This window comes from Anomalospiza imberbis, chromosome 3 (genome assembly GCF_031753505.1).
Source record: "Anomalospiza imberbis isolate Cuckoo-Finch-1a 21T00152 chromosome 3, ASM3175350v1, whole genome shotgun sequence".
Classification (NCBI taxonomy): Eukaryota; Metazoa; Chordata; class Aves; order Passeriformes; family Viduidae; genus Anomalospiza; species Anomalospiza imberbis.
Genome location: NC_089683.1, coordinates 16550605 through 16557975, shown reverse-complemented (window position 1 = coordinate 16557975; position 7371 = coordinate 16550605). Strand labels below are relative to the sequence as shown.

The following is a 7371-nucleotide window of genomic DNA, read 5'->3' as shown; positions in this document are numbered from 1 at the left end:
AAAAAATTTTCACATGGTTGGGTAGTGGGTGCAAGAGGGTTGAAGAAAAAATATTTTACTAGCCGATAGAATTACATGGGCATTAGCTGGACACCTTTTGTCTGAGAAGGGCTATCCACATTTTTTTCTTAGTAGAATTTCATATTTACTTTTTCCTCTATTTTTGCTCAAAGACACATTTTGAACATGAGTTAAGAGAAATTTACAGAAAGGTTGAGAGTGGCAATACATAAAAAAGGAATGTGAGAAGCCGTATGTGGCACTAGGCCCTGCTGTTCAATTCCATGTGTGTTGGGTATTTGTTTGACCCTTCCCAGCTGTTGTGTACTTCCTGATCCCCCGGATAATATGAGCCCCTTGCCTGATCAGCTTCCAGATGCTATACTGTTTCCAGTTCCTCCTGATCGTAAGTCTCAACACCAACTCAGTTCCAGCTGCCATAACTCTCATCCTTCCTCACCGAAGAGCTCCCTACCCAACAGTTCCCCCAAATGTCATAACCTGCCTAACCCTCCCCAGCTGTTGCAATCCTCATGATCCCACACTGTAAAACCTCTTTGATTTGTCCCTTCCCAGCTGCTCTGCCCATTACCACTGAAGGCTGTGGTCCAGATCCCATCTCCTTGAAGTGTCCTACAAATGCAAAAATTTACAATTATAGCTCACAGATTCTTTACAGGATATAACTTTTCAGCCAGACTTCAGAAAAAAATTCCTGCTGCAGTAGATTTACAGTGGTAAAAAATCCTGACAATGAAGATTTATCGGCATCTGGAATATTATAAAATTACATGCTATAATAGATATTTTGAATAATACAATATCAATATTATATAAATTTAATGTGATATAGCCAATATAAAATGTTGTTATTGGAAGACTATATAGGCTACACACATAAATATATGAAATTTAATAATGAGCATAGTATAATGTAATCAATATCCTTAACATCTAATTTTATGTATGGTAACTGAAATGAAACTGCACAGAAAACTGAAGCTCCATTTACTTTGCATAAGAGCTGACCACCAAACCTAGACCTCAGACATCTTTATCTCATGCTAACAGCATAATCAAAATCTTCTTAACTTATTTCAATTTCACATTGTAAAACTGATCCAAAGAAATACTGGCATAAAGGGAATTCAGAGGTCCTCACAAATAAGTAGTGGAATACAAAATTATTTATTTTACAGATTGTTACATATCAGAAAAAGATCACTGATTTTTCAAACAAAACTATTAAACACATTAAGGGAATAAGCTCATTTTTAAAAGATTTTGGTATCTCTTGAATATACATTTAAAGGATCACAAGTCACATTTTGATACTATTTCACTTGAATAGTTTTCTCCAGAATTGCTTAAGAGTTTTCTATATATCAATTGTTATGGTCTTCTTCTAAAAGATTCAATTATGTATTTGGAAGGAGAGGGGTAAAAACAAAACAAGACAAAATGTCCAATCACCACTCCTCTATCTCAAATAATCTATATTGAGTATATGGAGAAAGGATCTGTGCTTCAATATCTATCCAAGTCTGCCATACCAAGGTAAATAGCAGCCAACATAATAATGTCTTCAGCTTTTCAGTAGTGGGGCTATTCCACCTCTACCCACAATTTCCCTGTTGTCCCATATACACTGTTAAAGGTGCTTTGGTAGTTCTACTAGCTGTCCTACCATGTTTCCTGTCATTTCACATCTACTTCGTGACCCTTAACCACATGTTGGTTAAGTAAACACTAGTACCAGCTATGGTATTCCCAGCTGGGGATGTGATGATTCACTGCAATGTACAAGCCACAATAGTAGCTACAGGTATTCAGGAACACCAGTTTAGATAAAAGAATAATGGATCAGTGCATAGTCTTAAAAGCATGCCTATGCTATCCTCTAGACTTTATAGAGATCATAGATTTGGCTACATGGAGTCAACTGAGAGACTGATGCCTGAAATAATTACTTTAAGTAGCTCTAGACATGAGGAACTTACAGATATGAAAAAGTGATTTTCTATGATACAGAGGAAATACAGCAATGTAACCTTTCAGCATTTTGAAGAGATTTTTGCTTTTTTTTATTATTTCTAAAAGCACAGATTTGCTAATGACACTGCACAGCAGTCCCTATAAGTGGTGAAAGATCATTTATGTCTTTTTTAAAATAAGAATGTAATCTAAAACCCATGCCTTCATGCCCTTCTGTACATACTGGGAAGAAACAAAATAAATTTATCTCAGAATCACTAAGAGTAATTGTATTGTCTAATTTCATACATTTGCAAAAGTGTGCTGTTAATCTCATGATAGATATTTCTGAAACACTTCCATTTCTGTACAGTCATCAGTATGACAAAGGCAAAAATACAAAACAGGAAACTGAAAAACAAAAATGACAGCAAAATATATTAAGTCAGACACACTTAGGTTTTCTTCAAAATTGACAAATTAATTTGTTGCCCTATAATTCTGAATTTGTAGCAAAGTACAAAATAACTTTAACAAGGTTTTTTGTGTTTGCATTTTTTGTCACTAACAAGATATTCTAAAACAAATAATATTAATGATATAAGAAAGTGGACAAGCTAATAAATATAGAATGTCTCAGTGTCAATTTAGAGAGGCAACTATGGAGAAATGTGAAAAACAGGTAACATTTATTTTTCAAGGAAAGATGCTTTCAGATACTTTTCCTCTATGCCAAATTCAAATGGAATGCTTTCTACCTTATTCCCTAAAAAGAACAAGGGTTAGTCATTAAATGGTTTCTTTCAGTTAGTAGCCAGAGTAGCATTTTAACATCTTCATTTCATAAGGACACAATTTCCAGTAGAAGTTCTCAGAAGAAAATGTCTGACAAGGACAATGAAGAGCAGGCAAAAGGTGAGGGTAGAGATGCAAAGGAGATGCACACTCACAGCTGGTGGGTTAAATGTCTGCCTCAGACTTGACAGTTTCTATTAGTAGCAGTCCTGTGGATGGCAGTTTTATATATATAGGAGTCTGAGAACAAGTGCAGTTCACAAATTTGGAACAAATGCAGAAAAATTAGTATTTGCACAGGAATCAAAAAACACCCATTTTCCTTTGTGTGTGTAAGAGAGAAAAAGAGAAATCTCTAGTAAATCATATGTCTATGCCTCAGTTTCCCATTCATAAAAGAAACAATTGGGCAATTTTCTTCCTATCACAGCATGTATAATTTCTGATGCACAAATATTTGTCATCACCTTTCTTAAGGCATCTGTTCTGCATAAAATTGAAAATAATTGTTCATTTCATTAATGGAATGTGTTTTGTAGCATCAGGCTCTCCATTAATTTTAACCTCAATTCCTGCATTTGAGTTACTGCTGAGTACTTCTTTTCTAGATAAATGCAACACCTTTCATTTCTGTCTTTTCCTATCCCATTTGTGTAGACTAGTTACACAGAATCCCTGGGGTCAAAAGAGACCAGAAAGCCAGCCTGATGTGTTAGGGCCCAAGGCCTGGCCTCAGTCACAAGTATGTTCAGTCTGAGGTTCATTCTTATCCTGAGCACATATGTAATGTTTTTTATTGTTAATGGAAGTGATGCACTTACACTGAAAGACCTGATATTCTGTTGTTTCTCCATTAAGAATATCAGAAATAGAGAGCAGAATTATCCAACCAGGCAAGGAAATCTCTCCCCAGGTTTTGCTCCTCCTCTGCAGAGGAGTGACCTGGGATCCAGCTTTTGAAATGAGAACTGTGATGTGTTCCTAAACTGAAATATGCTTGATATATATTATTGGTGAAAGCTTCTCCCAAAACCTGGAGCAGTGCCAATGGACCATTGAAAGAGAACCACACCAGCCAGGTTCTGGCACAGTAGGTGTAGTTGACATTGACACAGTAAAGTTGTTCACAAACGAGAGCAGAAAGTATAGATATTACATCTCAAGAGGAGTTGCTGAACTGGATTCTGCTCTATTGTGCTTAAGGATATATTTCCTGCAAAGCAGATATATTCTCCAGTTCTGTTCATCCAGGTGAGGCTACCTTAAGTTTGCCACCCAAGTGAGGGAGTAAAAGGAATTACTACAGGCTACTCAAAGTTGCATTCAAAACCTGATACACAACCCTTGAAAATTGCTGTGTTCCTTTTAGATCAAATCCCTGATGTCTCATGGCACCAACACTCATTTTCCACTTCTGTAAACTTTAGTCAGAGGCCTATGTTTATGTTTGAAAAATATCCACAGCAGAGATATCAGGATTGCTACTGGCTCAGTTCAAATCATCCTTAAGTGTTTTCTGCTTCACACTCGCCTCTCTTATTTTAAGGCAGCCCAGTTCCATACGTCATTGTTCAGTCATGCAGTCTGAGACGAGGAAGAGGAAGATAAGCAGAGCAGCAGCACTACCCAGTAACTCCCATGTACATGCTGTGAGCAAAACAAGACTGTCCTGGGCTGGAAGGTGCTATTCCACAGCATAGCTTAGTTTGCAGTAGTTCATTGTGGACTGAACTGGCTGTTTCCAACTCACAAGCCTGCCAGATGGCTGTAGCTGTCTGGGCACCCTGATCATAAGATGACTGGGACAGCGATCGGCTCTGCTGGTGAGTCACTGAAGATGGGACAAATGGGAGCTGATCAGGATGGCAACTCCACTGAAGTGAGGACTGCAGGCTTGGATCAACAGCTCTCAGTCAGCTGTCATAGCACAGGCATTTATTGTTAGTGAAGGAAGGGTTTGATTGTGGTTTGACTGAAAGGCGAGATTTTCTAAAGATTTGGAAATAGAATTTCCTTGGGAAATAGGATTCAGTAGTTTTATAAGCCCTTGGATGTGAAAATAATATTTTTTAAGAACTGTCTCATTATTTCACTGACAGGATTTACACAATTCAAGAGCACATGCAGAGACAGCGAGGCAGACAGAAGTGCTATATTTGTATACAAATGACCCTAAACTTCATGGCTCCATGAGAGTTTCATCAATCTAACAAAGTATTGTAGAATAAAAATCCAGCATCTTCTGGCAACTAGTCCACAGAGAATAAATTACATAAGTTATTTCTTTGCCCCTCCAGGATTCAGGAAGAAAGATGTTTACCAAGGGACAGGGCAGTTGTATATAGGTTTGGAAATATTATTCATATTGTTGTTAGCAGTGTTGGTGTTACTGCTGTTGTCATTATTATTCAGATTTTTCTCTCAAAGTGAACCCCCCCTCTCACATTTGGATGATTAGACCACATTTGGCCAACACTCCACCAGCTAGAAGAGCCTTCCTCCTTTGTATATTCAGAACAAGTTTCATGAGAAGTATCTCAGAAACATCTGCCTTCATTATAATTATATTTCTATTTCAGCTGCACCAAGCTATTTACAGATGAGCCTGTTCATAAAGAGCTTTATAATTAAGCAAACAGAAATATCTTTTTATAGGATGCAGATCTAGGGGTGATAATCACACACAAAATACACAGCAACAGTTGCAAATAGAGTGTTTAATGCTAGTTATATAGTTAGTGATGTGCTCAATAAAGCCTGACATGTCTTTGTTCCTAAATGTAAGAAAATATGGTCTTTACTACACAACTGTGTAAACTGCCTTTTTCATATACAAAAGGCCATACATTTCAGGGGGTATGCCTTGAAAACCTTCATGAAAACAAGCCCTCATGTTTCCAATGCAATATGATTATTAAGCTCTTGGTGGAAAAAGGAGCTGACAGCACACATATGAATTTCAGATATGCGACATCTTCCTTATGCATGAACTGTGACCTGATATTTCCGCTGATGGACACCAAAAGACAGAGAAGTGAAGTGAGAAAGTATTGGCAGAAGGAAAAAAGACAATCTATTATTTACCAAAATTACTGTCTAAAATATTTTCACAGTGCATGTGCTCCAGAAATTAAACTTTATCTCTTCTGAAGAACATATTTGTCACTTACTTCCCTCAAGATTGCAAACTTGCTCTTTTGCAGCATTTTCTTGGAATTTTTATAACCATTTGTAGAGCAACAAGTGGGTTTGTAAACTGAACTGCTGTGATACACCATATGAATCCCAAGTGTGAGCAACATGCCAAAGAAAACCACACAAAGATTAAATTAAACTATACATGACACCTCATTTTTCAAAAAAAGACTTTATTTGTAGGAATTTTTATAGTGGGTTTTTTTTCCATCCTCACATTTAAATCAGCCAAAATAGATGTCTGAAAGAAGACAGCAGAAAGCAGGCCCCTAGATACAACCTAAAAAATAGTTATGAACAGAAGTGATGAGTACAATAACCTACTTGCTAAGATGTTTGCTAAATCACGTGGAATCGCTTTAATATATATATTCCAGGTAAACTAAATAGTCTAATTTGGTTTAGAAATTGCTTTACTTTCAAATGCTTGAACATATTATAAATATTCTAGTGAGATACTCCTAGAAGGATTTGAAAGAAAAATGTGTGGAAAACTTCAGTATTTATCAATATCCTTTAGTATGTGTTCTTACAAGGGTTATTCATGCTTTCTACTTCAAGTTGATTTTACATATTCAACATGGGTACTTTGCCTCATTGGAGCACCTCTCCTTTGTCTGTTGATTACACAGAGTGAGGTACAGAGCTACAGGTATGCAATGAAAATACTCTCTTGCATTCAACTGCACCACCTCTAAATTGGTTTCTTCATTGCTATACCATGGATTTCAGAAAGCATTACGTTGTTCTTATAATCATGTTAGACAAACAATTTGAATCTCAATGATGGAATTATGAAAGTGTTCTGATGCCCCATTTGTACTTCTGTTTAACTTCTGTTTAAAGGGTCTCCCAGTAAGCATCCAAAAATTGCTTCATTAAATTCCTTGAAACCAAAATCTAAATGTAGTTAAGCACTGGGTAAGTTGTGACATTCCTTTCTTTCTCCAATCAGCACGTTATTCTCATTTCTCCAGGCCTCTCAACCAAGCTCTTAGAGAGCATCTAGAGACACATTTTGCCATTCTTTCCATGCAATGAATCATAATAGAGTCAAGAACCGTCACTCTTAGGTGCCACGACAATACAAATAACAAAGAATACCATATTTCTTCATCTGCAGAACTGCACAGAGCAAGGGACTTAAATGGAGAAAATTATTATGCAAACAAGAATAATATTTTTCTATTATGTTTTCATGCACTAAAAGCAAGCCTGTTTGTTCATTATCAAAGGGTTTCTGTTTTAAATTACAGAGGGGCGAAAGAAATATGTCTAAGTGAGGTTACAAGATGTTTCTTGCATACAATGTGGACAGCAAAATCTCAGACAAAAAATAGTGTCCCAAGGGACTGATGCTATTAAAAATATGACAGAAACCATATCTCAAGTAAAATTGGGCAAGAA

At 36.6% G+C, this 7371-nt stretch overlaps 1 long non-coding RNA gene across 1 annotated transcript; it reads left to right on the top strand.

The window, feature by feature from the left end:
- The first annotated feature begins 3169 nt into the window (after positions 1–3169).
- LOC137472008 (uncharacterized) lies at positions 3170–5049 on the top strand. Its single transcript, XR_010997964.1, has 3 exons — positions 3170–3511; positions 4316–4592; positions 4869–5049. It is a non-coding gene; the product is annotated as an uncharacterized lncRNA (long non-coding RNA).
- The last annotated feature ends 2322 nt before the right edge of the window (positions 5050–7371 follow it).